We start from the raw sequence: 16,336 nt of genomic DNA on the forward strand, positions 1-16,336 counted from the left end.
GTAAAATATATGATACAATGATAAAATACTTGCTGCTTGTCAAGGGTGCAGGCTTCTGTGAGGTGAGTTAAATCAACCTGGTCACATAGGGTAATTAACTAGTACTGCTCTTGTGGAATAGGTTGCGTAATAGCAGGAGACACAGCTTCAAGCATTTGCTAGTGCAATGATAAATGATAAAAGGATGTGCCTAGGCTTGGATCTTTGTCTGCCCACAGTATGATAAATGGAGCCCGCTGCCCATACAGTTAAAGTGGAGGAACATATTCAATGTATAGGCATTGGTAATATGTGCATGATTTTGGGACAAACATGTTACAGACAACCCATCCAGTTCATAAAGTGAATGTTAGGGTATCAGAAATCATTTTGAAGAAATTGATAATTATAATTTTTTGGAAGATGTACACAATATCTATGAAATGACAAGGTCTTTTGATTATGAAATGACAAGGTCTTTTGATTATGAAATGACAAGGTCTTTTGATTATGAAATTACTTTCCACTTTAAAGGGACACGTCCAATCAAGTAAACATTTAAGTTACATTATTCTGAAAAATCTTGCAATTTAAACAAGAAAAAAAGTTTTTATTGTTAAATGAACTTCTTTTTTTTGTCTTCTTTGTTGAAACATAGCTCTTTTCCATGAGATTATAGATACGCCAGGCTCAGGAGCGTGCACGTCTTGAGCACTGTATCTACAGCATTGTTATAAATACAGTTGCCATATAGTGCTTAAGACAACTGCTCACTCAATAAGATTGAGTATCCAAAAAAATTAATTTCCAATTTATATGAGTTATGAAACTTTAATTTTAACATCCATTAGATTAATAGGTGTAGCAATGAATAATTAGATTCTATAGTATTAATAATAAAGTAACAAAAATTATGGAACTGGTAATAAAAGTATCTTTGTAACCCATGTGTAGTACCTTAACAATATGAAAACGATTGCTTGATTGCTTGAAGCTGATTAAAAAATGTTATTTCGCTCTCTCTTTTTTTAAACTGTTTATGAAGTTGGAGCTGAATGATTTAAAATTGTCTTTAAAATGAAACTGCATTTGACTTTAACATTTCTTTTAAAATCAATCTTCTTTATGAAGTCATCTTCTAAGAATATTACTTCAAAGCAAGGTTATTTTTAGTCTTTGAATATATGATTTTTATCTGTGTTTAAATGAGAATTTATTTGCTTTTTAAATCTAAACATTAACCTGTATAGTGAATGCTTAAACTATTTGAGTTATACAATTTGATATTAGGATCTTTATATTTTAGTTTCGAAAAGATGTGAAAAGTTAATCCGAATTTGAAATTATGAGTTTAATTACATGTATTTTATAGGCACTGTAACTTTAAAGCTAAACTCAATAAAAAAGAACATCTTTATATCCCTCAAAAATGTTGTATTTACAAATGAATTTATCTCTGACAAATATACCCATTGTAAATCTGTATATTAAAGGGACATTAAACCCAAAAAAATGCTTTCATGATTCAGGAAGAAAATACAATTTTAAACAACATTCCAATTTACTTCTATTATCTAATTTGCTTCATTCTTTAGATATCTTTTGTTAAAGAAATAGATATACACATGGGTGAGCCAATCACATGAGGCATCTATGTGCAGCCACCAATCAGAAACTACTGAGCCTATCTAGATATGCTTTTCAGGAAAGAATATCAAGAGAATTAAGCAAATTAGATAATAGAAGTAAATTAGAAAATTGTTTAAAATGGTATTCTCTATCTGAATCATGAAAGAAAAAATTTGGGTTTAATGTCCCTTTACCTAAATTCTAAGACACACATTCAAGAGAAATATCAGACTAAATTTTATACAACAATCATTTTTAAAGAAGTATGTCGGTAGGTAGCTGGAGAACTACATGGCAGGAAATAGTACTGCCATCTAGTGTTCTTGCAAATGGATAACATGTTTGCAAAATTGCTTCTGAGCGCATGTCCCTGCTTTTCAACAAAAGATACCAAGATAACAAAGACATTTTGTTAATAGGCATACATTTAAAAGTTGTTTAAAATTGCTTGCGCTATGTGAATCATAAAAGTAAATTTTTGGGTTTCATGTCCCTTTAATATTATACATTATGATCACATTGGACCATACCAAATGGTTATTTCATAGGACTGAATATAAGAGCTGCAGAGAAACTAGATAAATGAATGGTACAAGCCTTTTACCAAACTCCTGTTTTGTTTTTGTTTGCACTCTTTATTTATCATTGATATGATAAATGTAGTTACTATTTTGATTTATAGGGAGTGCTTTATTTTTGAATTCTTGACGTGGACTGCCATCAATGGTTAACTCTGTAAACCAGAAATAGCCTAATTAAACATTTTTACTATTCAAAGGTACCAGACTACACATATAGCAGCTTAATTTATGGATTCTAGGTCAGTTTATGAGTTTTGCACTAACAGTTCCGTGCGATATCGGTTTTATTGTGGCTGATGGCACGCATCGGCTGTAGTCCTCATATTACGACATGAAAGTAAATGCGTTCGTTTGAGCACAATTGAAGTTAATGCGTGTTGGAATAGTGTAACATAAGAGCTCTCTCTAAAACCAAAAAAGTGTCACAAAGCAAATCAAAAATACATTTAAAAGTACAGTTACACTCATAATAACACTATCTATTAAAAATTATTTTAAAAAAATGATTGCACAAAAAAGTTATAAGGGCCCAAAGATATGAGGTCTCCGTTATCAGAAAAAAAAGACATGTGACATATTCTATTTTTCATATCAAGTTAGCACACTTGAAAATATGTAATTGGCTTCGTGTGCGAGCAGGGTGTTAGGTTTTGTTCAACTTTTTTTGTTCCATTGACTTCTATGGGGGAAAGCGTTAATGCGTTTGTGATATTCTAATCGGTTTTTTTGCACAAAAAGCTTACTTCTAGTAAAGTTAGCACATGAGTGGGAATATTAAACACTGCTCCTCTGGTAATCTGGCCCTCTATTATTTATCCTTAAAGTTATGCAATAAGCAACAGTATCATATTGACAATTGATAATACTATTCTTCCTTAAAGGGACATTAAACACTTAGAGATGGTAATATAAAATGATAAATTGTATATAATAAAACAACTCTGCAATATACTTTCATTATTTATTTTGTCCTCTTTGCCTGTAATTCCATTCTGAAATTGTGAGCTTTTTAGTTCCTGTTAGAAATGGAAGTGCAGAACACTGTTAAATCCAGCACAACCATTGGCTGCACACTCTAGTGACCTATTTATAACTGACCCTAATTGGCCACAGCAGAGAAGGTAACACAAGTTACAACATGGCAGCTCCCAGTGTTTTATAGACACTAAAACTTTACACTTATTTTGTCACATTTTAAACAACTAATGAAACTTTAAAAAAATACATCTACATGTTAGTCATGGACTAATCTTTTCTTTGAATGCATCATTCTATCTAGCATGTATTTAGTGTTTAATGCCCCTTTAAACATATACATAGGGCTCCATTTATTGAGCAGCGGATGTTGCATCAGAGTCCCATCGTTTCAGGTCCTTCTGAAATGGAAGTTAAGAAGCAGCGGTCGTAAGAGATTTATATATCTAGCTACGCCACAACACAGAAATATTCAAGAGAATTGCATCTTTTTTTCTTTTTATTTCTCCTAAAATATATAAATAACCATTATTATAGGTAGAAAATCCATTATCCAGACTGCTTGGGACCGGAAAATGTTTGGCTTTTGGAATAGTTTGGAATTTTTGAATATTTGCATCTTTAAAATTGGCTAGTTCGGAGAGTGAATGGAAACAAGTATAAACAGCATCTTATGTCATTTAGGCAATATTTACATGTCGTAAAACAGCTTTTATATGCAACATAAAGGTACACCAAGATTACAAATTTTGCGCTATAGAGGGTGCGAAACGATTGCAACAAAAGTTGCGTTATTTCACTCTCCATAGCGCTGCCATTACGAGTTTTTGTAAAGCTGCTTTGTGTGTGCAATATGGTTGTGTTAAGCTCCAAAGCGCACAAAATCCAAGCGCTGCTTTGACGTGCTCGTGCACGCTTTCCTCATAGACATCAAAGGGGAGAGAGTGTTAGAAAAAAAATCTAACACCTGGGCAATGGGTAGCTTAGGTTTTTGTTAGAGTTAGGTTTTTTATGTTGGGGGGTTGGTTGGGTGGTGGGTTTTACTTGTGGGGTGGTCATTGAATTTTTTTCAGGGAAAAGAGCTGATTTCTTTAGGGCAATGCCCTACAAAAGCAACTTTTAAGGGCTATTGGTAGTTTATTGTAGGCTAGGGTTTTTTTTATTTTGGGGGGCTTTTTTATTTTTATAGGGCTATTAGATTAGGTGTATTTGTTTTTATTTTGGATAATTTCGTTTGTTATTTTTGTAATTTAGTGTTTATTATTTTTTTATTTTTTTGTAATTCTAGATTATTTTTTTTAGTAGTGATAGGTTTTTTTAATGTGTAATTTAGTTTAATTAATTTGTAGTTAGTTTAATTTTAGTATAATAGTAATGTTAGTTTAATTTATAGTTTATTTTAAGATAGGGATCTTGTAATTTTAATATAAAGTTCAGGGGTTGTTAGGTTTAGGGGTTAATAGTTACATTTTTTTGCGATGTGGTGGGCTGGAGGTTTAGGGGTTAATAGGTTTATTTAGTGGCAGTGATGTGGGAGGCCAAAGGTTTAGGGGTTAATAACTTTATTTTGTGGCAGCGATGTTGGGGAGTGGCAGAATATGGGTTAATATCTTTATTATAGTGTGGGTGATGTTGGGGTGCAGGTGAATAGGGGTTAATATCTTTATTATAGTGTGGGTGATGTTGGGGTGCGGGGGAAGAGATGTTAATAACTTTATTATAGTGGCAGGGATGTCGAGGAGCGGCGGAATAGGGGCTAATACATTTTATTAGTGGCGGCGATGTTGGGAGCGGCAGATTAGGGGTTAATAACTTTAATATAGTGTTTGTGATGCGGGAGGGCCTCGGTTTACACTTTAGTTATGAGTTTTGTGAAACATTTTTGTTAGACAAAACTCATAACTACTGCTTTCAGATTGCGGAATGGATTGTGTTGGTATAGGTTGTAATGCAAGCTTTTTAGCCTCACTGCAAAACTTGTAATGGCAGCCCTATGGAAATCCCATGAAAAAAATCTAATCTTATTGAGTGCGGGACTGACGTTGCATTATAGGCTAAAATGCTTGCGGTACAGCTATACCGTCAAGACTCGTAATGGCTGCGTTCCGGTTTTTACGCTAAAATGGCCATTTTTTTCAACGTTAAAATTTATGTGATTGTTAATAAAATTGTATACATAGAACCCTCAGAAAGATAGCACAGCACTGTAATAAAAAAATTAAAATAAAGACACAGACAGAGAAGATTGTAATTTAAATTTTAGATTTCAGAATAAGTTTGGATTTTGAAATTCTGGATTTGGGGATTTGTATCTGTACAGCATTACTATTGCACATGTTGATAAGTGATGTTAGCTTTATTAAGATATTGAGTGCTAGTATTGTGCATATAAATAGAATGTGCACATTTTGATGGAAGGATATTGGATTTTTTTTTATGGAATTGCATGCTTTATCTTATGAAACTTTAATTTTGTCTTTAGTATCGCTGAGTTTTCTTTGATACTTCTAATTCTACTACTTATGAGTTTTAAGAACATAATTTCATTACATACATTAGAACAAGATCTCATGGACTATAGCACTTTAGGTTTGCATGCTTTTAAATGGAATTTACTGGAATTTACTGTAAATGCCCAAGAATTCAGCAATAATCTGAGATCTCATGTGAAGTCTTCCATTTCAAGCCATATGATAGCCATGTATTTGTCTGGATCTGATATAGACATTTATATGCCTGACCCTAGAGAGGGCACTTCTATATATAAAAAATAATGCACACTTTGCTCAGGATCCGGTATCTGTCTCAACTGAAACACCAAACGGAGTATTCAGAACTAGGCTGTGATGTCAGGAGCTCCTAGTGTAACATTAGAATGGCATGGTGCACGCCAAATACGGCCGAGCAAGCCGAACAGTAAGAAAAAGAAAGCACGGCAGCACTCCAGGGGCTCAATTAGTATAAAACTTGACTTTTATTACTCCGTCTTTAAAAAGTATACAAGCATATAAGAGGAATAAGATAAAATCCATAGTGTTTGTTCCGTGCGGCACTTAGTCATAGGATGACAAACATTTGTAAATCCTTGCCATTTAAACCTGCGTTATAAAATCAGTAACCAATATGTTACAGCTTATTATCATGGATATCATGGTGAATATGACACATTAAAATTAACTTAAAAACACCTACTGAAATGTCAGTTTCTGGTTTGTCTCAGGTGAACAGAAAATGGTTATACAATGGTTACATCTTAATAATTTATGATGATAGATAGTCTATAACAACCAAATGTAGTATTTTATGAAAATTGCAATATATAGTGGTACATATTATAACAACTTGTGACATTTGAAAAAGATATAATATACAGTGCTCTACAGTACAATAGCTTAACGCTCCAGCACACTTAAAAGATCAAAACTTCACAGTGGAAAAATAATTAAGAAATAAGTTAGAAAAACCTTTGGAAGAGGCTGTAGCTTGAGGGGTTATGACAACAGAGGAAGCTGGTTTCCTTATCCTAGATTGCTCAATAGTGCCATTTTTTTCATAATTTGCCCAAGAACACTCAAAAACTGCTGTGGTGCTCCATTATCTATGTTATAGGCTCATTATTTGAGCCATTCTCAGTGTGGGTTGATATAATTCTTCAACCACAAGATTTGGGCATTTATATCAGAGATTTAGGTAATTTGTTATCTATCTTAGCTAAAGTAGAGTGGAAAAATAAATGGTCATTGATGCAGTCTCACTATATTAATGAATACCACAAACTTTGGGGATTCAGGCGATAAAGTATTTTGTTGACAGGAGAACTAGCTACTCTGAGGAGTTTGAATTGTTTTTGTGTGAGGCAGTTGAGTTCTTACTCACCCATAACTTTTTTCTGTTTGATGGAGTTTATTACCTGCAAACTTGTGGAAATGCAATGGGGTTGAAATTTGCAAATTTATACATAGGTTGGTGGGAGTTCAACTACATTTACATTGATATCAACCCTCACTCCAGTGACATTGTACTTTATATGAGGCTTATAGATGACCTGATTTTCATTGTAAAAGAACCCTTCAGTTTCAGTGAATTTTTTTATTTAATAAATTACGACATTGGATTGAGATTCTGTGGGGAGCGACAACACACAAGTACACAATTTTTGGATTTGGCATTTATTGGCTCGGGTTGAAATGGGAATTGTCCTTATGGATACTTTTTGGAAGCCAACTGCAGGAAATACAATCCTGCATGCGAAATCCTGTCACCCAAGCCACTTAATAAAATCCATCCCGAAGAGCCAGTTTTTAAGGCTCAAAAGAAACACAAACAATGCTTTGATAATCAGACAAAAAAATCTGATAGAAAGATTGGAGACTAGAGGGTAAAGCACTACTGACACGAACCCTAGGAGATGTTAGAAGTATTCCTATATCAAGAGAAAAAAGAAAAAGAGGCCATCAAGGTTTTGGTAATAACACTGTGTTTTTTCAACTGAATATTCAATAGTGTTTAGGGAAGTGTGTAATATACTCAAGTGTAACATCAGTATTGAGAGGAGATAAATTATTAACAGAGTGCATTGACTATCTTAAATTTGTTTCCAAAAAATCATGACACTTGCAAACAAGTTGTCACCAAGACTGGTTTGTAGTGATGATGGCACCAAGTAACTGGTTCAGTGTAATGTTAGATCTTGTGGAACCTGTAATATGATCTTGATGGATAATACGCTCAAAAGCACAGACACACAAGCTAATTGCAGCAATGAGTTTGTGGTTTACCTTTTGGAATGTACCATCTGCCAAGACCAGTATGTAGGACAAAAATCACGTAGGTTGTGGACTAGGATTGGAGAACACAAAAGGGATATTAAAAATTATAACAAGGATTCCAATGTAGCATGACACTTTAATAGTATTCACTTCATAAATTAATCTAAAATTTCTGTTAAAGTTATTGATATTGTGGGGGGTGGAGCTAGCCTGCAGCAAGATCAGATGTGCATGTCTGCAGCTCTCTGGACAAAACCCTTGACATCCATAGGGCCTACGACCACCATACGGCAATACTGACCTATCCCACTTGCGACACTTGCTCCCTACTGAAGCTCGCTCAGTGGATGTGCAGGCTGATTTGACGCGAACCGCCATCTGCACATTGAGTATGCAACCAATTACAATGAAGCTAATAGCACTCCCCAACACAATCTGCTAACCTATAACACAGTCCCTCACCATCAGCCTACACGCAATTCAGCCCTGGGCAGCATATAGTCCACTTAACATAGAGGCTGCATCACTGCAATAATAGATTGGCCTTTAGGTAGCTTAACAGTGGCTTTATGCTAAAATGGAGGACCTTACCACTTTAATACATACCCTTCTGGCTGATTTAAGAGATAAAAATGTCTGGAAACTTTGATAGCCTTATCCTGTTGGTACAAAGGAGAAACACAGAGAATTTCAAACTAAGAGACAAAGAGCCGGAACTGCACATACCCACTAGATCCAAGACAGGTGCCTCAGAGGGAACACTCCTTGGTGGAAAACCCAAGTACTGATGCCCAACAAGTTGTGCTGAGGTAAAGCAACCGAACGCCAGTGAAAGTCATACATCCGGCGGTAATCTAGAGTGGAGCGGCCGACCCTCTGGAGAGTTACTGTGACTTCGACCAAACAAAATCAATCATATCTACTGTTGATTTGTTAGATATGGGGGAAGTGGACATATATAATAAAGCCCTTTTCTTATCTAATTCCACTGGATCTATGCTCCCCACTTGCAAGATACCAAAAACACCTGGGCAGACAAGTATACTAGGCTCTTTTATTCCATGTGGCATGGGATAATGAGGGGGCTCTATATCCCTGTTACATTTCCCTGAGTAACGATCTAAACCTCTGGCCACATTACTCACTGCCACATAAACCCTATTGGAATTTGAAATAACCTCAGTATGTAAATGTATCTTGTGAAGATACTGTTCAGAGAAGAAAGAAAAAGGGGAAAGGGAGATTTTTTTTATGCACCCTCTTTATCAGCATCCTTACACTTAGTCAAAAAGGTTATACTTTAAATGTCCACAATTTGGAATTTAATTAGCTAATATTTACTTTTATAGGATATAACTGTGTTACTACATGTTAGTTAACATGTACTAAATACAGTTTGAGTGAAGTTCCTGTTCATATGATTTCTTTGATTAGAGACCCACCCTTTCATTCCCACAAAAGGTCTAGGGCATAAACTAAATTTATATTCTTACTAACTATGTTTCATTTCATGTTTATAATCAAAGTACAGATGTTGGTTCAGTAGTAGCTCCTAACAATTTATACCTTCTGTGAGAGATTGATTAACCACTGACCCCCATGTCTATAGTATGAGTTTGTCATTAACATTCTCCCATATGTCTACCTAGCAGTCATCTAAGGAAAAAACTCTTCCTCCATGTATAGTCACATCAATGTATTGACTGTTATCCTTGTATTTTGAAACTTAAGATATGTGTGCAGATATCTCTCTAGAGGGTATTACACGCCTGCTTTCTTACCACGTATCTCTTATATTGTAGCACAATCCATTCAACCGTCACCTCCTATACATCTATAAAGACATATTTCCTCTTTCTCCTTCAACTGGAGGGGGAGGCTCTAACATAGCAACTCATAATAACATTAAATAGCCTATCCATCTGACATCTTATAATATCTAGTACTGATCTGAGGCTGGCTATAGATGTAGGGTCTAGTCAGATCTTCAACATGATAGCCCAGATACTAAAATGTAGATATAAACTCCTGTAACTGTTCTATTTACAATACCCTATAGAATATAACCTTCTATTTACAATACCCTATAGAATATACCCTATGTTTACTTAGGTCCTTTGGGAATGGGAGTATCACCCTGAAACATATCATTAGTAATCAGGAGCATATAACTGGTCTAGCAACAGTAAGAGTCATTAATCTCAGGTACTTTCACTAAAAGAGACTATAACCCAGCTGCGTTACTGATGAGTTAGAACACATGCGCTAATATTTTGTATACTGTTATAAACATCTCGTATTGTTATTCACAAATGCCTATTAGGCCTATGATAAGCGGTACATTTGACCTTTTAGAAGTTAAAGGGACAGTCAAGTCCAAAAAAACTTTCATAATTCAGATAGGGCATGTAATTGTAAACAACTTTCCAGTTTACTTTTATCACCAATTTTGCTTTGTTCTCTTGATATTCTTAGTTGAAAGCTAAACCTAGGAGGTTCATATGCTAATTTCTTAGACCTTGAAGGCTGCATCTAGATTTGACAGTTTTTCACCACTAGAGGGTGTTAGTTCACGTGTTTCATATATATAAAATTGGGCTATATGCACATGAATTTATCGAGGAGTGAGCACTGATTGGCTAAAATGCAAGTCTGTCAAAAGAATTTAAATAAGGGTGCAGTCTGCAGAAGCTTAGATACAAGGTCATTACAGAGGTAAATGGTGTATTATTATAACTGTGTTGGTTATGCAAAACTGGGGAATGGGTAATTAAGGGATTATCTATCTTTTAAAACAACAAAAATTCTGGTGTTGACTGTCCCTTTAAGCACACACGTTACACTACTAACTAAATCATTTTTATGTTTTTTGTATTTTTCTCTAAATTTCTGAAGCTCCCCATACTGTGCAAAGTTCATTATTATTATTCAAGGAGAGTTGCATCACCACAATCTCAAATCTCACATGGCCTACCCCACACTGCAATTACACTTTCCTACCCTAACATAATGTCAACACACCAAACAATCGTCTGTGGGATAAACTTACAGGTGTGCTGTTGAGACTGAAAAGTTATTTTCCAAGATCTAAAAGCAGGAGCTTTTTGGACAGATTGGGGGGCAATTGGCTCGCAATGCTGGCTCTGGAGCCCTTTGTACATTATCCATTGAGGCGAATACTTGGCACTTGTCTTATATTGACTCAATACAGGCACTTTTGTTTTTGCTTGTGGTTGCAATTGGATCTCATTGCCAGTAGAGCGATCCAAGAGTTTTATTAATGGTTAGGCTTCCATTAATATGCATTAGATAGGATATAGTTTAGAATCATTATATCAATCTGAGATATTGTATATGGATTATATAACCTCTTTTTAGGAAACATACTCATCATATGAGTGTGCTATTCTCGACCCTAGTTTGAGTTTGTAGTTTAGATGGAGTATCTATTGTGAGATATTGTATATAGATTATATATTCCCTGTCTAAGAAACATATTCATAACATAAGTGTGTTATCCTTGATTTTAAATATAAGTTTGTTAGTTTTTGGTTTTATTCATTTAATTTATATTATTTTATCAACATAATTGTTATGTGTACCAACACATGATTGTTTGATTGGTCCACAGTACCGGCCCCAAGCCCTATGGCAATTGCCCTCCACCTGTTCAATCATATGTAGATGCTGACGTCACTTTTAGTGATTGAAGCAGGGGCCATTAGAGTGAACCTACAAAGTGTCATTGTTCTATTATTTCTGTTAGGTTCACTATCATTAGCATTTGATTATTTATGGTTCTGAACGGTTGTATATATATATATATATATATATATATATGTGTTCATCAACTTTAATGAATTATCCAACATTTTGTATTCCCAACGATATATTGTGGTTCTGGACGTCCTGTGCACCTGGCCCAGCTGCTCCTTCGAGTGGATTGAGTCAGCTGAGTGGCTCTGAAGCCTTGGTCTGTGGATTATTGCACTGGATGTGCAACTTGGCTTGTGAGTATTCATTTGCACTCACTTATCTTCATATTGATTGTGTTTTCGTTATTATTACACTTTCAGATGCCTCTGTCTTCCCTACTGTTTAGGAGTTTGATTGCTGATATTCTACTCTATCAAGAGAGCTGCCTACTCAGTTGCCATTGGATATCCCTTTTGAGTCATCAAGCAAAAATAATCTACATACATTAAGAAACCACAAAGTGACTTTCTTTTGCTATTCATCTTTTTAACCATTTTGAGCCTGACTTTAGTGGGGTGTATATACTTATGTTGAATACATCACTGACTTTTTAGATCACCCTTTTTTATTATTTTATACTTATCATAACTTTTTATATTTATCACAAATTATCACGTATTATTGTGATTTATATTTTTTCTTTATTGAGAGCCACGACCCATTCATTGTATTTTCATATTTTATTATTTATTATTTTGCATTATATTTTATCTTTTGTGTCATATAGTTACAGATTCTAATTACATATCAATTTCACATATATCCCGATCACTTTAAGTCATTTTGTGATCAGTTTTATGTATTATTCACAATTCTAAATTTTATATTTCAATTAATCTTTTACACTTGCTACATATATTTATTTACAGTAGTAATACCGCTTAGATTTCACATATTAAATTACACACCACACACTGTATACATCACTTTACACCTTGAGAATTGGCGCACCCTCTATATCCAATCTTATTTTAGATTGGATTTATATATTTGTATATAACATAATGTGGAAGATTGCCTTTTGAAGTCCTCTAACTTCCAAAACAAAAAATAACTAACTCTGATTATTCATGTATGTTATCTGCTATATTTTATTTTTTTGTTTCTTCATGACAAACCTCAATAAAATAATACTTAATAAATAAATAAATAAATAAAAAGTTATTGATATTTATATCTTGCCCCCAAGAGGAAGCGATAGGAATAAGATACTACCGAAAAAAGGAGTTATACTGGATCTATAAATTAAAGTCTAAAACACCCACATGAATTAATCAGAAATGGAATATGAGTTATTTTGTATAGTAGTGAATGCATTAGTTTGATCATTACAATGTATACTTAAATTAGGTCTATTCAATTCTTCTTATATGCCATAGATTACAGTTAGCACCTGACATTATACTTAACAGATGTATTGTGACTTTTGAAAAGTATAAAATACAATATAATATTGTGAAACTTTTTGTTGACATCTAAGTGTGCTGTGCACAAATTAAATTAAAGAAGAAGCATCATTAATACCATATTAAAATAAAATATGATTTTTATTTATTGATTTTATTTTTCAACATAGGAGATTCAATGATTTTTTATTTCTTCTATGTTTTTCAAATGTGACATTTTGATCTTCTAAGTATGCTGGAGCTTTAAGTTATTGTCCTTTAGAGCACTGTATATTGTATCTTTTTTTGAATGTCACAAGCTGTTATAATATGTACCACTATATATTGCAATTTTCATAAACATGCTACATTTGGTTGTTATAGACTATCTATCATCATAAATTATTAAGATGTAACCATTGTATAAAATGTTCTGTTCACTTGAGACGAACCTGAAACTGACATTTCAGCAGGTGTTATTAAAGTGAAAGTTAATCCTAGCGTTTTACAAACGTTAGGATTGACTATTGAAACAAATAAAGGGGACTTTCATTCATGTAGAAAGCTCTTTTATTCGTTTCAATCGATCACCATTCTTAGCTGCTACAGCAGCCCATGGCTAAAAAATTTTTTTGCTAAGAGGTGACGTTTTTACCTCTTAGTCAATAGCCGTGTGGTAAATATGGCTTGGCGCCCTTAGGACTTACCGCACAGCTATTTGGCTAAGAACAGCGATCGATTGAAACAAATAAAGGAGCTTTCTACATTAAGTATGTTATACTTCATGAATGAAAGTCCCCTTTATTTGTTTCAATAGTCAATCCTAACGTTTGTAAAACGCTAGTATTGACTTTCACTTAAGGTGTCATATTAACCATGGTATCAATGACAATAAGCGGTAACGTATATTGGTTACTGATTTGGATAACAGGAAATTAAATGGCAAGGATTTGCAAATGTTTGTCATTCTATGACTAAGTGCCGCACGGCACAAAATAAGTAAGGATTTTATCTTCCTCCTCCTATATGCTTGTATACTTTTTAAGATGGAACAATAAAAGTCAAGTTTTATACTTCTTGAGTCCCTGGAGTGTTGCAGTACTTTCTTTTTCTCACTACTATTTATAGCCTTTGGGCCCCGTGTACTAACGGCCATGCGGACAAGGTTCTCAACTTGACCTGTAAATATGACTTTGCATCGAATAGGCAGTGGACTCTGCAAGTCTGTTGCCCAGATGTATCATTACACACTTGTTTGAGTGTGTAATGCTGCCCCATGTTCTAACATGAGAGAAGGGCCTGCCAATCACCCTGAACAAGTGTGTTTTCAGTCCACCACCTCATATGTGGCAGAAAGTCTAAGAAGCAGCAGTCCGATAACCGCTGCTTCTTACTTTATGGAAAACAGGCTAACATGTGTAAGCTTTCCCCACATGTGTGAACATTACTGCATGTAGTCTCATGCCTGGAATTACCTATGACATATTATTTGCGCATATAATTTTTTTTAAAAAAGCTTAGGTGATTTTTGAATTATAATCAGTCAGAGTGAAGGTAAAATATATGTAAAGTAAAATTCCAGATAATGCATTAATGATGATGGCTGCCTAATGTTTTCAATTTAGTGTTGTATTCATTTTTCTAATAACAATACGTAACTTAAACTTTCATATAATTTGCTTAATTTCAGTATCTACATTTACAAAACTCCTGACACTTAACTGCAATCATTTATGATCATTTTGATGATCAAATTTTAATTGTGAACACTGTATAAAAGTGTATTTAAGGTATATTGTTGGCTTTTTATTAAAGCAAGGAACAATTGTATTAACATAACCTGTGCATCAACAAAAACTTAAGAAAAGACAAGGAAAAAAAAACAATATAACCAATTGTAAAAGGTCTGTTGTAATGAAAAGGCCCAAAAACTTTTCTTGATAAACTGAATACCACTATCCAATTTTATTGAAGCATTATTAATATTAGTTGACTTGGATCAGTCTAAAGCTCTTAAAACTACACAACTGTAGTTGGATTATCTAATGTTTTTCTAAAGGATAAGAATGTCCTTGAATTTTAAAACCCCAAATAATTTTTGCAAATTTCTCACATTTATCTGATAAATGAGTGTGCCCTTTAATTTTAAATAAATCAATAAATAAAAAAAAATAACAAATAACAAGCTAATATAGGTATAACATAACACAAAGATTGAGTTGATTCACTCATGCTTTTAAAAGCATTACTCAAAAGGCAGGGAAAGGTTTTCTGCAGGCAGGAAGTGCTTTAAAAGTACACTTACAGCAATGATCCAATAAAGTACTTGTCAGTTGATTGACTTCTGTGTTAGCCTTTAGGTTTGCAAGCTTCACCTTGTTCTTGACAATCCTGAACTCCTAGAAATATAAATATTAAAAAAAAAAAAAATCTTTTATTTTGCCCTGCTACTGGCGTGTAGCAGTAGCATTAAGCACCACTTATACTTTTATTTTAAAGCTGTTGTCTAGCCCTGCCCTGAACACTTACCAAACATTTGTCTGCCATTTCCTATAACGTAACATATAAATTCAAAATATTGAAAAAAACAAATAATTTTTTTTTCATGACAAACAAGTCTTCTGGAACAATATTTTTGTCTTTGTACATGGTTAGTATTTAAGCTTTTAGTCTTCTGGTGTCTGCATAGTTCTCAAAGGGTAATAATATACTTTTTTTTCACTGTTATTGTTTTGTGTTGAATATGTTATACTTTAGAAACTACAATGCTTTAACCACTTAAACTGCATGTTATTAACAGACATATTAATCATCAGCCCCATAAATGTACACCTGCTGTTTGCAGCTATCATTTCTGTGTCCTAGTTGCATTTAATATATTAAATGATTGCTTCTATGTTGTACTCCAACATCATTCTCTTATATTGTAAGAGGTTGAAAAAGACGGCTATGTAGCTGTAATTATGACATACATTCTGGGTAATGATATAAAAAAAATCATGTTTTTCAGCTTAGTTTTTCTTATTAAATTATTCACTGACCTGCATCATACAGTGCAGTCTATGTAACCAAAGCTATTGATAACTTCCCACAATTCCAAGGCCTGCTGTTAATTAAAGTCCTTTGCAGATTTATGCCCTATACTGTAATGTGTTTTTCTAAAATGACCTATTCTTTGGAAAGTTACGTTAGAAATTTTGACACCTCTGCAACATTTATGGTGAGTAAAGGTAAATATTAAGGCAGACTAAACATCAGGCAG

This window comes from Bombina bombina, chromosome 1, assembly GCF_027579735.1.
Source record: "Bombina bombina isolate aBomBom1 chromosome 1, aBomBom1.pri, whole genome shotgun sequence".
NCBI classification, from domain to species: Eukaryota; Metazoa; Chordata; class Amphibia; order Anura; family Bombinatoridae; genus Bombina; species Bombina bombina.